This window comes from Falco cherrug, chromosome 4 (assembly GCF_023634085.1).
Source record: "Falco cherrug isolate bFalChe1 chromosome 4, bFalChe1.pri, whole genome shotgun sequence".
Classification (NCBI taxonomy): Eukaryota; Metazoa; Chordata; class Aves; order Falconiformes; family Falconidae; genus Falco; species Falco cherrug.
This window is the reverse complement of record NC_073700.1, coordinates 405,435-426,787: the sequence shown is the minus strand read 5'-3', so window position 1 is coordinate 426,787 and position 21,353 is coordinate 405,435.

The window sequence follows — 21,353 nt, the reverse complement described above, 5'->3', positions numbered from 1 at the left end:
GAAAACTGGACTAGTATAGGCATGGAGTGATTTAAACATCACATCTCTTTTTCCTCTCAGCCTATTCAGCAGATCCTCCATAAAAGCAAACACAAGAGCAACCCCCGTCTGTACCCATGCATGTTCTAGATAATGCTGAAGCCCTGTTAGGATCCCATTGCCTCTTATATTCAGCTGGGAGGCTTCTGCTCTTTCCTCTCTCCCCTCTGCTTTATAAATTTTTTGGAGCCAGAACTATCCTTAACTATATTTGTATAGCAATTCCCACAACAGAGTTTGGATCTGCTCAATGCCTCTAATTACTACCACAACGCTATTATTATTTAATCTGCAGAGACCTCATGATCCCTTCTGGGTGGTGTATTTTTAACACCCATGACTATTGCCTGGGTATTGTTTAATTTTAGCTCCACACATCAGATTTAGAGAATGATAAAACTGCCATCCTCCCTCTGTGATCTTGATCCATCGCCTGTCCTCGCGTAAATTCCTGCCATTGCTTTCTCTGTCCCACTTTCTTTTCCTCTCCCATCCCCAAGCACCAGGTTGAGAAGGTTGCCATCACCTCTGGAACTTGCAGATTAAAAGGCAAAAAATTGATAGTAAACTGCCAATGGCTCATTTACTGTTGACGGTGAGTCAATCAAAATCCTGCTTTCCCACTGCTTCCTGGCTTTTCCATCTGTGTGAATTCATGACCCGATTTCTGATGTGTTCCACACTGTTACTTTTTTCCCCTCAGAGTTTAATTGCTTCTGTTTCACATTTGGGTGCTGAAAAATTGACAGAAGCTGCACAACTCCCTCCAGCAATGGATCCTATTTATATTGCTGTAAACTACATTTTGCAGTGATATGATTAGTAATAAAAGGGAGAAAATTAAACAGGAATTAGCATCTCTTCATATAAAATCTGGTTATCAACCACGTTTTACTCTAAGGGTCACAAGAAATGTTAACATTGTTAAAGGCCCACCACACCTGTAAGGAAGACATCAAGTCCTCACATACAGGGCATTCTGAGAGCAGAATGACATCAGCTTGCCTTACACCAGACATGGCATTTATCCAAACACGTCTGTCTCATGACTAAGCATTCTCCGCCATAGGACATGCAGAAGAATGGAGAACAGAACGAGGAAAGTCCCTTCACAGAAAAGTCATCCTGGCTGGTTCTCATGTTCTCACAGGGGCATCCTGGCCCTTTCCCCACAGCATAAGGTAATAGTATGTGTGAGGAAGCTCTGGAAAGGACTGGGAAAGAGCTGTGAATCCACAGTGCATGGAGAGTGCAAAATGCTAGACTCTGTTGAGATGCACTGTAGGACTGAAGCAGAGCAGGGCCTATGATAGAAACTCAGTCCTCCAACCTTTCAAATGTCATTAGACTTTCCCCATACAGATGGCAACTTTTACAAGTAGAGCAAATGCCCATTTTTTTGCAGTCTGAAGTTTCTTTTGTCATGTAGTAGACCATCATGTGCAGCTGGACAATAGGCAGTATGTCAAGACCTGCTAGCAAGACCTGCTGCTCAGTCAGCATGCTACTGGGCTTATGCAGCTTGAATGAGGATGTTGTTATTATGGCCAAGATACACAAAAGCTCTCTGAAGTGGAAATAGCAGGGCTCTGGCAGTGGTGAGTACTGGGAAGGCTCCGCACACAGTCCATGTAACTGCCAGCTGTAGTCTAAGGATACCATAGGGATGCTATCAACTTCTGTGTAACAACAAGCTTGGAGACACCCTGGCAAGTGAGCAGTGGAATGGTCCTTCCCATCTTCACAGAAGCTGCAACAAAGTCAAAGAAAGTAACGGAGAATTGTTTTCCAGAAAAGAGTCCTTTTCCTCTGAACAATTACTGTTCCTTGGAAATCAATTAGCATACCACTCTCTGTCCTCCTTCTTCCCACAGCTAAAGAGATTCTCTTAGATGGTTCCTCTTGTACCAAGTCTCCATGGACAAGAAACTGTTCAGCAAGTCCTCTGCTTCCAGCACTGGAATGGCTGTTTTATTTCCCTGATCAGTTTATTAATAAACATCATTGTCCAGAATCCCTCTGTTAATAAACTGCAATGCAATGCTAATACACCACCTAGTTCTCTCCAGCAGGCAGCTGCTCCCAGAGGACAAGAAGTGGATTTATTCTGCCACCCATGGCACATCCCAGCAGGAAGTTTGGATACTGATATAATTCTATCAGCCCCTTTTTAGCTCTCTTTGCAGACAGTATTTGCTGTGTCATGATCTTCGCGTATGCTGTATGACTGCACCTGTCTGCATGTGCATGTACCAGGTTGACACACTGACAGGCCTTAGAGTTGCTACACATCACGATGGTGACCCAGGAAAGCATATTTGCTCTGCCTGGAGCAGTTTTGCTCCTCGCTGTTTCAGCCACAATAATCTTAATATATGGAGGTATATAGCAGTCTCCTCACTTCGTAGCCCAGTAACAGCCCATCTCCAACACCCTGCGTACAATTTCACTCACAGATGTAGAGGTGGGCATTCTCATTTACCTTTGGCAGACAGGGTCTGAGCTGTCTGTGAAGATGTCTTTTTATCCCTCCAGAAAAAAAGCACGTTACCCACATCAACCCAATTAGAGATGGATGAGATGGGAACGAGATGAGGAGTCTTGCAGTGTTCAGTAGAAAATCAGCACGGACCAGCGTCACTCTGCAAATATTGATACCTGGCTTATGATTCAAAGGCATGTATGTAAAGAACCGACAGTATCATTCCAGTTACCAATAGACAGATCTTTCCATTAAACTTACATTTAATGTTTTGGGAAGGACAGTGAAGTCAGGTCCTGTACAGGAAAATTAGTCCATTGGTAAATTATCTGATCTTTGGTTCAAATGAAGTCTTTTGGTTTTAAATTAGAGGTTCTGGTTTCATTCTCCTCAGATGATGACCTGGCCGGGGAACGTCACTACGAATAGACCACCAAGAATGAATCCTAAAGGTGACTCTTCTAAGACGGTGAGACAGTGTGGTGCAGTAAAGTTTGGAAAGCTTGCAGTGACATTACCCAAGGAATGCCAACTCAAAGTACACAGGCATGACTTCAGCCTTCACTGCTTTCAACCTGGTGCCAACTGTACTAAGAAAAGGATATTTTGTCTATCAGATTTTGTGACAGGACTACTGGAAATTGGATTGAAAACCAGCAATTCAGGCAGCTTATAGTTATAGTCCAGGAAATAAAAAATCAGAGGTTCAGAGGATTTAGAAATGAAGGGTAAGAAAGAAGATCTAGTGCTGTCTTTCAAGAGCTACAGATTTCCCCCACTCCCTTTTTAAAGCAAACACCTGCAGCTAAGCCAAAGGCAATTGAATGGTTGCACACCCTGTTGCACAGACTTTTTTGCCCTTCTACAAGGGTAAATATTACAATTTTCTCTAGAAGCATCTCTCTAATCTTGCAAACTTCTCTAGAAGCTTAGGTGTGTTGGTGCAACGTTTTCTGTAACTTTATTACTTCTCCTTCCTGATATATTCTGATGCACAGGTATGTGTACAGCACAGTTTTGACTTTTCAAGGGCTACAGTGGCAATGCACATAGCCCTCACTGAGCTGTGAAGAAGTATTGTCACCTTCTCAAAATATTAGTGTCAGATGGGAAGCTTCTGGCATTTGTTACATTTGTACTATTGTTTTAGAAACTTGATTTTTTTAAATTCAAGGTTGTGATCCTGGAAGCTACTCATTCCTGGGTCCAGAAATTCTGTTTGGGTTTTAATGCCCTACCAGGGATGCATATTCTTAACTCTGGAAATAATGCAGTCAAACAGAAAAGAGACTTCTCCGAGGAAAAAAGAAAGCTGCCAGTACAATTTGCAGGTGTGTCCAAAATTTCCTCTGTGAATTTGGGCAAGTAACTTCATCTACTCTCTGCTTTTATTTCCCTGTGTTCAAAATGGAGGTGATACTTCACCAGGCTTTTTTAAAGGTAACATTCACAAATGACTGATGTACTCAATAAACCATGACTGAGTTGCAGAAAACTGACTGAGGACCCAGCATAAGCCTGCTAATTAATCTGGTCCAGCCTCTGCCCATGCAAGATTTCCTTGCACACTATATTTTTTCCAGTTCTGTACAAAGGAAAACAGATAGTCTTTAAACATCTGATAACCCAATGTGTAGTGGAAGTGCTTCTAAGAGGCAAAGAGTAGAAACTAGGGCTCCTGGGTTCTATTTTCAGTTCTGCCACTTACTATTTGACTATGGACAAAGCACCTACCCTCCCTACACTTCACTTCATTAAAAACAGATCAAGAGGGTATTGCAAGGTTATTATTTTTCTAATTACCCCAGAGTCCTTCATGAAAGGCCTTTCAGGAAAGAGGAGATTTTTACAGAAAATAGTAATCCGTCACTTAGTTGCCAAGAAATTTCAAAAGTCTGCAGACTGAACCATGAACAAGCTGTGTCACTGAAGCGTATTTCTACTTCTATGTGACAAACACCTGAGCAAATCAGCTGTGGGAGTAAACATAATCAAAGGTTATTAGTTAATAACTACTAATCTCCCACAAACACTTGTACACCAAAGCAGACGCCTTCAAAACACAGGATCTGTTGCAAAAGAAATTGTGCTAAACCAAAGTTTGTTTTTTCTTGCCTGTTGCCCCGTTAAGTTTCAGTTGGTATTTCAGTATGTGCTAGAAAATGCAACCCAGGACTTTCTGTCAAATCAAAATTTTTCTATTATTTTTGTTTATGTCAATCGCTCCAATTTCTCCACCACTGCTCAGAAGCAATGGTGGGTTTTGATCTGCTTCAATGACATCATTCATATGGCTAATGCCGCTCAGTTTGCTGTCACCCACCTATGACAGGCTGAGTACAGTTTCCCTATCACGCAGACCTTGGCAGAGGATGTGGCTTAGGTAGGTTTTGTACCAGAATGCCACATGCTGCAAGTAACTCGTGCCTGTCCCACACACCACACTTCACCATGTCCTCATTTGTGGAACCATGCTGTTCCACAACAACATGACTAACCTGTATCTTTTCAGTAATATGTTTTACACTATGGAGCTCCAAAAAACTCTACTGGCAAAGCAGAGGGGATTGTACACTGCACAGCCTGGCATACAGTGATTCTAGGCATGAATGGCATTTACCTTTTTCAACACTGAACAGAACTGGAGCATAAAATCCTCAGTACTCTGGACACTTCAGTTAGGTGACGACTTTTCTCATGCACAGTCCTTTCCTTCCCCAGCCTCCAGAAGCAATGACCCAGTGATCCAACTCTGCATAATGTCCCCACGGTCTGTGCAGTACGTTGTCTGTGTGAGTGGGGAGGGTGCCATGTTAAAACTGTTGAACTTAAAACTTTTAAGTCAGTTGCTTTGTCCTGTTAAACAACTATTGTACTCTATCTTGTATTGGGATGCAAGCTGTGACAGTTCTGCTGAGCCCTTTAGGGTGTAAGACACTGTACAGAAAAACGCTACCTCCATTAGCCAGCACACTTTCTTTTACTTCTAAGAAGCTACAGTATCAAAGACATCTACTATCAAACCCAAGAAGAGCATAGGGGCTGGTAAGTGCCAGAGGGCTATGGACGCTCAGGGAAGATGTTATGAAATCTAGGTTTAAATTTTCAAAGTAATTTGCAGAACTGCAATGCACACCGAAATCTCATTCTCGGCGCATCTCCTCCCAGTCTTCTACTGATGCTGTATTCAATGTCTAGAGAGAGAGTATTTGCTCATCTTTGTTTGCTACTTTGAGAACTATTTGTACAAATAGGATTTTACAAATTACTACTGGAGTGGCAGGTTCAAGCTGCACTGAAACACCTGCCTTTCTTACAGCCTGCAGTCTCACTGAAGCTGACAAGGACTACTCACATGCTTCAAGTCAAACACACGCTTAAGTAGCTATTATGTGAAGTCCCACCACAAGTGAAGATTATGTAAGTAATGAAGTCACCCCTGACCTCTGTGTCTCAGGCTGAAACACTCAATTGCCAACAAATGTGGGTATTTTGGAAATTAACTCATCTAGCATCAAATGGATTTCATTATCTTTCCACAAAGTGAGATGATGCTAGTGGGCAGTGATTCTAGTGCCATTCACCAGCATTAGTTTATGCTTATGTGAAAATCTCCTTTCTTGTGGATTACAGTAAAGTTGAATTTGTCAGAATTGCAGAGAAGCTGGGGACTTTTGCTTTTGATTTCTGATCACAGCTCTACCTTCCTCCACCAAGAAAATAGAAAATGATTAGTCATGCAGTGCCTATTGATTTAGTAGTCTTCATTTTAAAAATTATGTTTCCCAGAATTGTTCTTTTTTTATTATTATTACTGAAGCAAATTGTAACACACTGAATTGGAAATTGGTTAACTCCTTCCTATCTCTGCTTTTATAGCTCATTTTCTTTCTGATTGAACAAAAGCTATAAACTGAGAACTGTTTTCTCTAAACATAGGAAATAAAAGACAGGCTTCATAAGAACGTGTCATGTTCAGGTTACTTATGCCTCTTTCATTCTCACCATCCACTGTAATTCCTTCCCTTCCTTCCCAACTCTTTTATCATAACCTTTCTATGAGAGTACCTATTATCAGAACCATACAGTAGATAACTGCTGGTAGTGAGGTGATTTGGCTAAACTATCACATGAAAGTTGTTTTATATTTCTGTGACAAGGAGTGGAATAACAGCTTGGTTTGTCCCCTGGATTAGGGAGGCACTAGCAAATCTCACAGCATTGTTCCTCCTCCTCTACAGGGACCCTCTTACTTTTCAAGGAATATTGGGGTGAAGTGCAAAAGGAAGCCTCAGTCTGCCTTCTATGGATATATAATGATTTCCAGTGAGATAAACTCTGGAAAAGGAGAGAACATCACTGCATCACTGAAAGACAAGAGAAAGCCTGTAAAGGTCCCTGGTCTATTTCTCTCCACCCAAAAAAAAAAAAATATTATATGAACAACAGATTGATCTTGCACATAGATCATGAAATTATTCCCTCAAATCATAAGTAATGTCATATAAATCTTCTTAAAATCCTTTGACCACCAACCCAGAAACCACTGCATTTTTCCCCCTCAAATGATCCCTGTAGTGTCCCTTTCCTGAAACATCAGCAACAGTCAGACAGCTGAGAAGATCTGGATGGGAAAAATTCAGGACAATAGGATGGGTAATCTGGGCTTTGTATTGCGACAGTAGGTCTCAGAAAGGTAAAAAGAAAATAATCTTCATGGAACTAGTATGTTCTTGGGGTGTAACAGACAGTGGAAGACATACAGATTTACTCATGGATTCTTGAGGCAAGAGGACACACATGCCAATCCATCTTGGACTGAAGTGGTGGCGGATGCTGCCCAGAAGAAAGGAATCATCCCCTGCTAGAACTGCATACAAAAAATCTGAGTAATTACTACAGTCAAAGTGAGTTGGTATGGATGGAAAAAGGCTTCCAACCAACTTCATAAGAGTGAAAATACTGTTGTTTCAGTCAGAGACTTAGGACTGTGGGGATCTTGGAGGTGAATGCTAAGAACAGCAAAGTGTGGCACTATCATAGAATGGTTTGGGTTGGAAGGGACCCTAAAGATCACTGTTGCAGCACTCTCTGAACTACCAAGCTGCAACAAGGTCTTTTACCAGCTCATACCAGCATACTCTTAATACAGTCCCTCTTGCTACCTTCTCCTCGTGTCATCCAGGGCATGTGCTCTCTCTCCTCTTGCTTCTTCTTCTTCTCTCTCCTTCTTCCTCGGCTGCTCTCACTTCATTGGCTCTCAACCACTTAACCAGTCACAGCTGCACCTTATCTACATCGACCAACCCTGAAGCCGACCCACAGTTGTATATTCTCAATGCTAATTAACCCAGCTTCATTCTTCTACAGATCACCTAGTTCCAACTCCCTTGCCATGGGCAGGGACATGTTCCACTAGGACCAGATTGCTCCAAGCCCCATCCAACCTGGCCTTGAACACACCCAGGGATGGGACATCTATAACTTCTCTGTGCAGCCTGTTCCAGTGCCTCACCACCCTCACAGTAATGAATTTCTCCCTCGTGTCTAATCTAAATCTACCCCTTTTCAGTTTAAAGCCATTCCCCCTCATCCTGTCGCTACATGCCCTTGCAAAACATCCCCTCCCAGCTTTCCTGTAGCCCCCTGAGGTACTACCAGGCTGCTACAAGGTCTCCCTGGAGCCTTCTCTTCTCCAGGCTGAGCAACCCCAACTCCCTCAGCCCGTCTGCACACAAGAGCTGCCCCAGCCCTCTGAGCATCTTTGTGGCTGTCCTCTGGACTTGTTCCAACAGGTTCCAACAGAAGAATAGTAGGATGAGGGGTTTGGTTGTGTTTGTGTGCAGAGCTTCCAATAAAACCAGACTCAAGAAGGATGAAGGAGCAGAAACCTACAGAATGAATACTGTGCTCACTCAGTGTACTGTGCGGGAGTTGAAACAGTTCACCAACAGGTATTAAATCGCAGTCGTTGTCCTGGATATTCATTCAAAGCTTTGCTAAGCTGTTTTTCTTGTTTTCAGTCTTTGCCCAGTGACCTTCATTTAGCCTTTTTAACAGACAAGGCTGGGACAGCCAGGCGTGTTTCTCCTAACTGGTAAAGATAAATACATTCATAGAATTGTTAGGTCTGAATTGCATCCACAGCATGTGTGCTGTAAAGATATACACTTGAGCTCAGCCAGAAGTTATGGGCTTGAAACAGGAATTTCTGGGTGAAATTCTCTGGCCTATGCCATGCAACAAGCCAGACTCAATGATCTAATAGACACTTCTGGCTTTAAAATCTATGAATCTATGAAAAAAGCCATCTGTTCTATGCTTTGCTTTTTCTGCAATCCCATTATCTCTCCAGGCTATCTATATTCAGCTTCCAGCAGCCTCAAGCTTGAAGAGTTTTAGTGATTATAATTCTACCACCATTTTGCACCTCCAAAGCATTTGCAGGGATGTCCCCAGGGACTGAAGGGAGACAAAGTCCAGTTGCAATTCCAGTTTGCCAGTTAAAGTAGGCTGACTAACTGCAATGGTATCTGTCATCAGCATAGAACAACAGACAGAGCTGACTCCTGAGAACAGACATGGAAACTTGTGTCACTAATAGCTAGTAATGGCATCAGAAATCTGGGAAGTCTTAACAGGAGGCTGTAGCTTCTTCCGTTTTTATTTATATATTGTGCTTTTAATTAAATAGGCTTCCAGTTCTCCAACACCTTAATAACAACCCTGTTATTCATGCCCTGTACCTCCTCCTTAATACCTTGAGCCAATTTCTTACTTAAACCAGTGACATTTCATTGCCTGCAAGGGGGCTACTTGAAATTTGCATATGCCTAAGAGTAGAATCACAGCTCCCTTCTCCTAGACCCTATTTCACCCTCACAAATGATCATTTGTTATTATTTTTTTAAGGTTCTAATTTCACTAAGCCATAGTTTCCGCTGCTTCTGGAATCAATATTTTATCTGTCTTTTGACAATTTTTTTTTATTTTATTTTTACATGCGGTCTCCAAAAGGGTATAATTTACAGTTAATAACATGCAATCAAAGACAATGGCAGGATTCCTATGAGCAAAGCAATCCTGGCTTCCTAATCATGGCTCTCATGCTCTACAGAAGAATTACAATCCTGCTCAGGGAACAGCAAATACCTGTTCCCACAAACACATGCAGCACAGTATTTTCAAGATGTACTGAATGAGGAAAATCTACACCTCTCTTTGCTCAGAAGGACATGGCTACTGAAAAGCCTAACCATACCTTGGGAAAGGCACCACAAGAAAAGATTCCCCAGCTGGGAATGGCATAGCCCATACCACATTTTTGCGTACCATTTGTGTTCAGAAAGGATACCTTTAGGTGTGCAAGGTCATTTTCAGCACCATTTTGTGACCAAGACCAGCCATACAGTGACTTCAGTGCAGCCCTGTCTTGCTAGGAACTGATGCAAGATGTCTAAACATTCATCTCATAGTTTGCTGAGTAATCATTATAGCCAGCATAGTAGTAACACCAAGTGTACTTCCTCCTATATTTTCCACACTCAGGAGATGAGTCCCATGTAATACCTCTGACTTAAAGAAAACAAAAGCAGAGAAATAAGATAAGGGCTACTTTGGTTTGAGGTGATTCTGCAAGACTCAAGTAAAGGGTAAGCACTGTGACCTTTGATGGTAGTGAAAGGAAATCAGAGGAATCCGCCCGAAGACCCAGATGAACAGAACACACAACTTCAAACTCATGTGTTAGGACATCCCTAAAACACACAGGTATGTGTGCAAGGCTGTTAGTGTCTCTGCTGATGGAGAGGATGAGAGGGTTGAGCTTTCAGTTTTGGTGAAAGGAATCGGGGTACATCATAGCACTGATGCATTTTGTTTGCGTTATTCTCCCTTAAGCACTGTCTTTCTCTGCTTGCAATGACTTTGTTGGAGGACGATTTCCTTCTCTAAATGAAAACAACCAGAATGTGTCAAGGATCAAGTAAAAAGCAATATACAAAGCAGCCAGAAATAAAGGAGTATAGGGTAGGGAGCAGTCCAATTCTTCAGTTTCCACGAGGACGAAGACACTTAACCTGCTACTGCAGCAACAGCTGTTCCACTGGTTGTGGAGGGTACCAGTGATCTTACTCTTTTACAGGATGAGACCAAACGGAACAACATCAGGGCACAGCATTAGGGGGTTTGCCCAACATGTGAGGGCTTACAACCATTCACTTGGTGTGTATTGGCTGGAGTATTGTGAGAGGCTTCTACTCTCAACTGTTTGTCATTCTCCCTCTGCCAAAGGAAGCAAGCTTTGTAGCAGAACTGGTGGGAGCTGTTTAGCCTATTTCAGAGAAAATCCATTGACTTTGTACACTTTAGGCAGCTCTTAGGCAAAAATGCTGGATTTCACCCTGTAATCCTTGGAAACAGAATCATAAAGACAAGCTGGAACAACTTTAATCTCTTATTTTGCTCTACTCATTTGCTAAGTCAACTTGTGGCAAAATGAGGTCTTGGCACATTTGGGGGAGTTTCTGTTCACACATTCTGACCTCTCTTGCTGCAACCAGTCTTTTCTCCATGAAACCAAAGGGTTTGAAACTTCATTTGCAATTCTCCATGCCATGCCTTTTAATCAGCATCCCGGTAAGAAGAGGAAGTCTGATTACTTCATCTCCCACTTTTAAGCAAACAACCTAAAATCAAGTGGCTTCTTGGGTTTTCCTTTTTATGTTCTCACAGGAATTTACAGAGAAAACATAGAGTTCTACACATTGGAACAGACTGCTCTCCTACAGCATCTCATCAAATGACTGTCAGGAAAAAAAAATAATCTCTGTCCCACCTCAGAAGAGCCTGTCAAGCAATGAAGGTGCACTAGCTATTTCCACTGTCTTACTGCTCCTGTTGCAACCTCTGTCTCAAGAAGTGTTTACATTGCAAATTGTTGAGAACTGGGAGAATACACCCAAAGAAAGATCACTCAGTACACGCCCTGTTTCCTGTATTATTCCCTTGCAATTTGCTATAGACTACTGTCAAGAGAAGGATCAGTATCAGACACAGACAGAAATCACATTAGGTAACAGAAGGCAGATGTAAATAAATTGCAGAGAATCCAGAAAAGGTGCAGAAGACTTGATGTAAAAATCCAAAGGCTCTGGCTTTGATACGAGTTTCAGGGAATGGAAGAGTGTATCTCAGAAGGGCAACCCAGGGAGAGAGGATAATGCTTAGTATATAGTGCATTCAGGAGGAACTGAAGGGGAACAAAGGCATGGCCAACAGTGTATCCATGTGCTGCAGACAGGCAATTACTCTATAAATCACAGTTAAAGGAGACCTTTACTAGCCGGCACTAACCACAGTCCTTACCTTCTCTGAGGGTCAGCCACTGTGATCACAGGCAAAGTCAGAGATTTGGCAGGGCAAAAATCGATATACTAAGTGCTGAGACACAGATGGGCCAGCATCAGCACTAACCCCCAAGACGACAGGTCCCTGAAGAAGTAGGGGCATCTCTGCTGACTGAAGGTGCCTCGAGGGGACAAGTTCTAAAATTGATGCAGATTAGATGATAGGATACCTGACCTGAAGGGGGGGTGGCCACAAGGGCATGATGAGCTGTTCTTGAGAAGCACGGGCTAAACCACTTATCATGATGATTTCATTGCAGGGAACAGTCATGCACTATTAGTGCTGAAAGATTTCCCAGCCCTAACGGCTAGGATTTTAAGAATCTATTTAACTTTGATAGTCTATAGCCCATCACTGGGAGTCTGCTTAAAGGTGTGATTGCTCTTCTTTGTATGGGAATTGCTGACAGATTCTTAACTATTATGGCGCTTACCAGCAGTAACCCATTTAAATAGAAAGAAAGAGGAGAGCGTAAATGGCTTGTGCTGTTTGAATTTGATTTACCCAGCAGCAGAAAAAAGTTCCATGTACAGATCCTTGCTACACTATCCAGACCACGAGCCTGCCCTGCTCTTTGTATACCAGTATACTATAAAGTTAGAAAATGCATTATCCTATAGGAAGGATGCTACACTGATGGGAATTCTGGTGCTGGTTGTTTTTGAACTGCAATATGTGGCATTGTAATTCTGTGTCAGTGATTTAAATGCACTGGTAAGAGTTGGTGACAGCTTAAATGGCTCCAGCCCCCAGCCTTCCCTCACCCCTCTTCCCTGCCTGCAGTTCGTCTCTCACAGATGGAAGACTGACAAGTTCTGTGCAGGAACAATGGAGAGTGGGAGAGTAGGTGGAGAGACCAGTAATTGTTTAGGGTGGGTTTTTTTCAGTATTGTTTTAAAATATGAAGAAATGTGGAGACATTCCACCTTCTTTTTCATCCTGAAGTGCAACTAGCTGTGAATCCCCAGGGAGGCTGACTGCATAGCCACGCACCCCATTGCCCCTGCCCTCCAAGTGGGAGGAATGAAGAGCAAGAGAGAGAGGAGGTGACTGAGCGTCCCTATAGGCTGTTTCATCACCTGCTCTGCAGTGACAGGCTTCTGACAGCAGCGGGCCATCTCTCTAAATCAATCGTCTGCTTCCTTGTTCCTTATTTCCCTCCCACCTCCTGCCAGCACACAACAGTGCCCAGCACACTGTACGACAGAAGAAACCCTCAGATGCTGGCTTTCCCCTCCTACAGGACCGAGGGTTAGCTAGCTGTGCCGCTCTGTCCGCTTGTTCCGAGCCACTCAAAGGGATGTGATGGGTCATTGCCTGAATCCTTAGGAAGGTTGAAAGACAAAATGGGCAACTGCAAGTGCTGGTGATGTAAATGATCATCGCTTCTCTTAAGATGCTTATAATGAAGGCTGTCACTCAAACACCAGAGGGGCAAGAAGACAAGTCAAGGCTGGAAAAACAGAGTGCACGCTGTGCAGGACTGAACCCCACTGGGAAATAAGGTATCAAAGCATCTTGTTACCACTGCCACCCCTATTAATAACATCACCGACTTCAGGTACAACCTCAGCAACTCTGGAATGGTCTAAAAATACTGAGTGATGGATGGTGCAGTACCACTCTCCTGATTTACATTTGTTAGAAGCAAACATCCACAGTTCACTGAGAGAAAATATGTGATGCTGTCATCCCTAACTGGTGGGAATAAAAAATGTATTACTCTGCTCTTTATCATGTGTCCTGACTCTGTTTACACTTTCTCTCTCTCATGCATGCTGATATAGATATAATGGAAATGGAATGGGTATGGAAAGGATATCCATCAGAAAGAGGAAAAGTCAGTGACTCAGGTTAATCTTGTATCTTGAAAAAGTCAGTGGTAGGTATGTTCACTTTGGACATCTAGACCTCGGCACTTCATGAGGTCGCTCCTAGCACAAGTTACATACTCAGCTTCTTCATATTAGACAGGTAACTACACAGGTACTGGATGAAAAGAAAGATGCCTTCTGTAAAACAGATGTAAGCAGCAGCAGATTTCCAAAGCCCAGATTCATCACATCCAACTTCAGCTACTTAAATTCAGCATCTGAGACGGAAATCTTACCATGCTCGGCTCCCTCTACAGTCAGGGGAGAAGGAAATACTTCCAGAGGGTAAAGCAGATCTTCAATAGGCTCCTCATTTCCAGGGACCATTCAAAGAACCTAGGACAACCACATTCCTAGTTGAAGCACCTCAGTTAAGTCCCTAAAGTTCCATAGGAATAGTCTAGATCAGTATTGCCTGATTTCAGCGTGCCAGCTACCCTCTTGGTCACTTCTGACAGGCAGATTATCTCCTCTGGTCAGCCCACAGGGCCAAAGACCACTGCTCATTCACTATATTTATAAGTTCCTTCATATTCCTAAAACTTCGGAGCAGTTCTCCATAAATACCCAAAAATACATAATCATTTTCCACCAAATATCTTCTTTTTCAAAATCTGCCAGGCAGGTTAGGCTGTTGCAATAAGATGACTGCTGTTGACTAACTCTGTACGAGCAAGAGTGGGTAGGTTAGGGATGTGTGCCCTTAGCGGATGGACAGCAGTGACTGTCAATGGAGGGGGGATGGGCTCAGAAGCTCAACAGAATGGATAATATGGTCAGGGGCAATTCTCAGCAGAGAGTGATGTGGGGAGGCTCTGGGGGGAGTTGAAGAGAAGGAGCAATCAGCTGATGAGGGTTGCTTCTGCAGCATGAATAGGTTCGGGTTACCACCTGCCGCATTTGGCACCTGGCACATGGAGCAGGGTTGGACTCCGCCCAACCCTTTCCCAGCCATAGCTCTAGGGCAAGAAGAGCTGTACGAAAAAAGCTCTGCCAAACCACCTTAATGAAAAGACTGAAACTGGTGACACTCCCAGCTGCTTGTTTAAAATGACAATGTTTTTATTAGTGCTAAAATAGAATGGGAAAGAGAAGGAGTGTTGTGTAAAGTGTGTGCTGGCCTTTGTGCCTGCTGCTGGGGGTGTGATCAACAACACCAGCTGGCAGCTCTTTGGTTAAGAAAAAAAAAATAATACAGTCCTGGAGAATGCGATGTGAACAAGAGCAGGCAGAGCACTCAGAGCAGGAAAAACAGCTGGCGAGGGACCCAGGCTGTCAAGGCACAAATTGCAGTCAAAGCCAGTAAGAATTTCCTCCTAATGCACAGGAAGCTCTCTCCATCAGTCCAGCTTCCCCACACACGCCTTCTTGGCCTCCCATCACCTTGCTTTCAGTGGGACAAATGCAGATATCTGTGGACTGAAAATCTGAGGAGGCATGCTCCCATACATACCTTGACTTGGAATACAACCATGGGGTGAGGAGCGGGCAGTGAACTCTGCTACACACTGCAGGTTTGCAGGTTTGGTGGTTCATGTGAAGCTCGGGACTTGGGAACTAGTATCCTAGGAAAACAGCTCATAGACCAAAAAAATGTGCATGATCCTGTCCTGCAGACCCCCACTGCCATGGCAGCCTCAGGCTCCCAATCCAGCTCTGCAAACATACTTCACAGCTCCACCTGCCTCCTGCAATTTGATGTAGCTCAGCTGATTTCACTCAGTTCTGCCCTGAAGCTTCCCCTGTTTTTCAGTTCTGCACCACACAAATGATGTAAATCAGTTCTTCCCTGCAACACTCTCAAGTGTTCTAGAAGTCATTTTATTTTGATCAGTCAGCTATGGCCAAACTATGTGGTGTGTTTCTTGCAGTACACCTGTACTGATGCATTCACAGCATATTTATCACCAGAGAAGATGAGCAATTTTTTTCTCCCTTTGACTGAGATACTAATTAAACCTAAACCTACTTTTATAGAGATTGAGGGCATTCAAAGCCTAAAGACCATATTTGTTTCCTAAAGCCAACAAGGTGAGACAGAAGCAGGCTGCAGAAAGAGTTCATTAGCTTGGGAATGAACCCCTTCTCTGACACTGACCTACTCTATGACTTGGAGCATCTTACTTTACCATGCGTGACAAATACCAATTAACTCGCTGCATACACCACTAAGAAGTTGTTAGCATATACTGTGACGAGAAATGAAATGCAAGAACTTCGAAAAAATAAGCTGGGAGGTCAGATTTGGGCTAGAGTGCCTAAATGTATCTTTAACTGAGTGAGAACTCAGACTTTGAAAGAAAAAAGGTGAGTTTAAAAAAATTAAATCAAGAAATAATTGTGCAGCCTTTAGCTCTAGATAATGGCAGCATGAGAAGTTGGATAATTAAATGATTGATATGATTTCAGAAAGAAAACACACTTTTTCTGGGCATGCACAAGGTTATCTGTGTCATTTAATTAACCTGCATGCAGGAAAGGAATTCTCTGCTGTTATCTCTTGATCCCAGTCCTGTGATGTCTGCTGGGGGTTATTTTTTGGTTTTGTTTTCAGAGCTAGGTTGTGGTTTGGTGGTTGTGGGTTTGTTTTGTTGGGTTTTTTTTTCCCTAGGGATCAGCAAGAGCTGAAGAGATTGCTACAAAACAGAATATAAATCTTTTAAAGATTCTTCAGAATGGTACTAACTGGGGAATGCTTTATATCAGTTGTCTTGCATGGTATACTGATGAGGTTGCTGCCTCAGTTCCTTTCCTGTTGTGGGGAAACAATCCTATTTTGCTAGTTCAGCAATGCCGGTAAGGGGGAAGAGCAATCTGTGTATTATCCTCTAATGTCCATGATGCAAGCAAGTACAAGCTTCTCTACTGCCTCCTGCCTATTAACTGCGAGAGTCCTCTCATCACCAGAAACCTGCTTCAGTCATTGCTCTGTTCCACGGTTTCAAGCCCTCTCCTACCTCACCTCCCACCCTGCAGCCCTTCCTTTTCCCCAGCACCATCCCTGAACAGGGACCTGTGCTTCTCTCTGGAAACAAGCTCCACTCTTCCCTGCAGGCTGCACCTCTTTCCCAGCTGCCCCTCTATCAGGCTTCAGTTTTATTTGTTCTTGACTCCCGTTATGCAGGCAGAACAGTGCCTATTTCCAGAGAGAAATATGGGAGTCTCTGGAGAGAGAATCAGACAAGTAGGGAGCTGAGGAGAGGACTCCAATGTGCAGGTCTGGGACACTGAAGTACAGTGAAGTACATCAAAATTCAGAATAGTCCTAGCCAAACCAGCATGGCTTCTTCACTGTCAACCTTAGCAGAGATGCCAATGAACGCCTCAGCCATGAAGGCTCAGCTTCCTTCTCTCTCCCTTGTGCACCATGGAGGCTCAGCTGTAAGGTGGCACTGGGTGACAGAAACCTACCCCTATAGTATTTGTTCTGTCCAAAACTCTGACCAGCCCAATATTTACATACAAGAAAGACAGGGAACTCAGGGATTGCTGCAAGAGTGGAAGGCTCTGCTCAAGCTTTGCTTTCAAATTTGGTCTTTCTAAAACACATCCCAAGCCATGCATGCTACAAGCCAGCACTTCTATTGAAGATATCAAGTAGTAATATAAATCATGACAGCGATGGGTCTATATACAGTAGACAGGCATGTATAGGGACAAAGGGAGCAAAAGAAAGGGAGAAGATAAACAGATAGATTTGTGTGCTGCAGAAATGTTTCTTATAAGTTTTTGACGGTGCTTTATCCTTGTCAGGAAAAACAGGAATATGTCTGAAAGCTCATATATAAAAGACTCCCTCTCCAACTTAAAATTCATGTCTGTATCTTCCTGTTAGGTGTCTACATACAGACTCAGTGGCATCAAGTATTTTTATACCATCTGATATTGTACATCAGCCCTCCAAGCAAACCACAGAAACCAAAGGTTGCATCGGCAAAGCCTCATTCATAGTAAAGGCAGCTGGAGTTCTATTTAAAAGAAGTGATCCCTCTGATCTGGGCTGAATAGCAAGGCAGTTCTGGACTGAGAAGTGGCAAGGCACAGGGCTGTTCAGCTCATGTTTGTGAATTTCTGTTCTTATTTTGAGATTTTTGCAATGTCTAAGCTTGCTGATACTTTATGCCAGTACAGCAGCACTGATGCAATCCCATTGGACGTAGTCATTGAGGCTTTGAGGAATGGCAGTACTAGAAGTAGTTTTCAATGTCTAAAAATCAAAATTTGTACACTCATTCTATGAACTCTTCCTTCATCAAATGACTGCTTTTGGTGGCAAATTAAAATTAGATTACTGAAACGGTTATCATCCTCACCCAGCTACAGTCATTCTACCTTAACATGTCAGGCTGAAAACTGTGGTGGTTCAGGAGCCGATTCACAAGCAGATCAGACACCCATGTCTCGAGGGCTGTAGTGTCCTTAGAGAAGAAGGGAAGAAAGACAGAGGAGGTAACCACTTAAAGTTGGCTGGTCTTAATCTAACACAATTCTGTCACGCCCTTCAGTAAAACTTGTCTTGATCTTCTTCAAGCCTGAGACAACCTCAGAGGCCAGAAGGAAGCTGGGATGTCTCAACAGAACAGGTGTTGGGCAATTGCTGAATAGTTCTTGTGGTGAGTGGGGCAGCCCTGTCATATTGGGGTTTATATCTTTGAGAAGAGCAGTTTTTTCATGAGAAAGGGTGGTAACAGCTGAATAATAGAAGGTAAACAGCCATGCAGAGACTTTTGCAAGGGCACGTAGCAAACCAATAGCAGAAATGCCGTTAAAATTCAAGCTTCCGAAGTCCCAGTCCTCTCCATTAGAACACACTGCCTGTAATCTAAGTTTTTTTACTTAGTTTTTTACAAAATTGGTAAGTTTTTTACAAAAGAGATGACAAAGTGGAAACTATAATCTCTTGGATATGTAGCTTTGTGGCCAGGAGAGGACTCTTATAATTTTTTTTAAAAAACTCGAAAGATTAGGCTGCCTCCCCTCGAATAATCAAAACAGAAAAAAGAGAACAAATTATATTTGTCAGCTCTGTCCACAAACCAGACACAGTATTTGACATCCCTGCCCCTTTCCTGGGTCTGAGAGCCACAGGCCTTGCGTGGGAAGCATGGTGAGAGGCAGGCACAGGAGTGCTGCCAGCAGTGAACAGTGCATGTCATGATGGGGAGTCATCACAGCTGTCAGCAATGACTGAGTCCTACTGGGTCAGGCCTCACCACCCAAGCAGCGGTGACTTTGTTGTACCAGGCCCAGTGTAAATATGACAGAAAGTCCTATGTGACTATGCAAGAAAGGTCCTTATGGAGTCTTCCCCCATCCTGGCAACCCGGCTTAGAGACCAGTGGCTATCCTTTCTCTTTCCACTTTTTGAAAAAGTTGTAGGAGGACTGTCCTAAGGCATAAAATGACAGACCAAGGTCAAGTACTTTGCAGAGCCAAATGAGGCAATGGGATTATTTTGAAAATTCATTCAAGAATACAACTTGTGGATATTCTAGGGGTGACATCTACAGATAAAATCATTATCTGCCCTGGAGAATAGCAGTCAGGAAAAGGATTATCAAGGAAGTATATATGAGCTACACTGGCACATTTCACTGCCATGAGATCTTGGTTTCCAGTTCACATGTTCCCAAGGGCTATTTATTTTAAAAGAATAGTCAGTCAAAACTGGGAGCCTGCAGAAGTGAAGAAAAATTACAGATATAATCAGCTATCTCTTCTGCAGTTGCTTGTATTTACAAGAATAAACAAAGTCCTGAATGTTAAAGCATGGGAGAATCCAGAAAAACAGAGCTGGGGAAAAGTTTTCACCTGAGCCTCCGGTGAGATGGGGGATTTTCAGCAGAGTTCTTGGAATAGGGGTGCCTCATTAGACTGCACATCCCAAAAGCAGTGCAACTGCGCAACCCCTTGTCCTCTCTTCTGCTCTGAGACCTCATTGAAGATTTCAACTGTTTGCCCAGTCACACAGTCACAAACCCATCACAGAGAAGGATACACACAAAGGTGTCATTCTGCAAATGCAAGAGATGCAGATACAATGACAGCAGCACATGAAGAGTCCAAATGAGTGACACACACGATGTGTGTGACCTGGCATTCACGCAGTGCGGTGGTGTTCTAGCGAAACTGGCACATTGAGCCTCCAGAGCCCCAGCCAAGGCCCCTTGAGGAAGCTGGCTCAGGCTGGGGCTCCAGACTGCCTCAGAGAAAGGGCCGCAGGGCTGCTGCTTCATAGTGTATTTCTGAGCCACTGAAATGCTAAAGAAAGAAACAAACAGCAAAATATTTTGCACAGACTTGGAGATGGAGAGGTAATAAACGTTTCTAAGTTCTATCTCTGCCCTGTCTGTTCCCTTCTATGGCATTTCCATGACACATGTTTCAGTGCCACTGGCAAGCTGGAGGAGCCTGAAACTACCTCCCTCCAAGCACTAGTACTTACTCTCCCACGCCTCCAGAGTCAGCAATTATAAGAAAGCAGCTACAGGAGAGCATGTGACAACAAAATAAAGTTAATTTGCTGCAATATGATACTTAACCAGAAGAAAATAACAGAGCAAGGCCCTCGCTTTTGGACTATACCCACAATCCCTTGCACATGACAGGAGTGACAGAGTGTCAGCTTCCATAAGCTGCATTACAGTGACACTTGCCATGCTAAATGCTGATTAGAATTAAAATGGAAATGACATCTATGTGCACTACTCTGCCATTAATCTTGATGCTCTACGTTTTATGTTGACAGTGGGCTTTTGCGGGGGAAGCCTGAAAAGACAGGGGGTTGTAGGGGGTTTTTTTTTGCACTTGTTATTATAAAAGCAAACATGGTTCCAAACATGAGGGTAACACAGTGAATTACAGGCCTCTTGGTATCTCAGAGAGAATACAAGTTCTTTGTACTGTCACTTGTTGGACAGAGAGCCCAGGTTCAGAAAATACTTGTATGAATCTGTGTGCAGTAAATTTTTGCCACTAAAATGGAAATCTGATGTGACATCAGCATGCATTTATTCAAATATTTGATGCAGGTGCCTGCAAATCACATAACTACCTTATGCTGTTACTGACTGTACCATAATTGTGTACACAAGTGATGTTCACAAATGGAGCATGGTTGATTAGAAAATGAGACCTATGAGATGAGATTCTTCTTAACTGCAGTGGGGTGGCTGAATGGAGAAGTTCACCTTTGGGAAAAGGTATGCATTGAACAGAGTATTATTGTTCCAAGCCTACAGAAGAGTTAATTCACATTCAACATCCTGGGGTGTCTAAGGAATGCTACAGCAATGACACAAGTTATTTTGACTCATTTTGACAGTGCCCAAAAGCCCAAAAGTGGTTCAAAGCTAAGCCTCAAAGGCAGGCCAAGAACAGACCCTCTCTTCTCTGGTCTACTTCCTTACTGAGTTCTGTTGAAAATCCCTTTTCTTGGGATAACACCATAAACACCCTTTTCCGGAGGGGCGGATATTTTAAAAGCTCAGTAATCCTCTAGTGAGGAGGTTATCTATCATCCACCACACAACTGGAGTAGCCAGAACTCA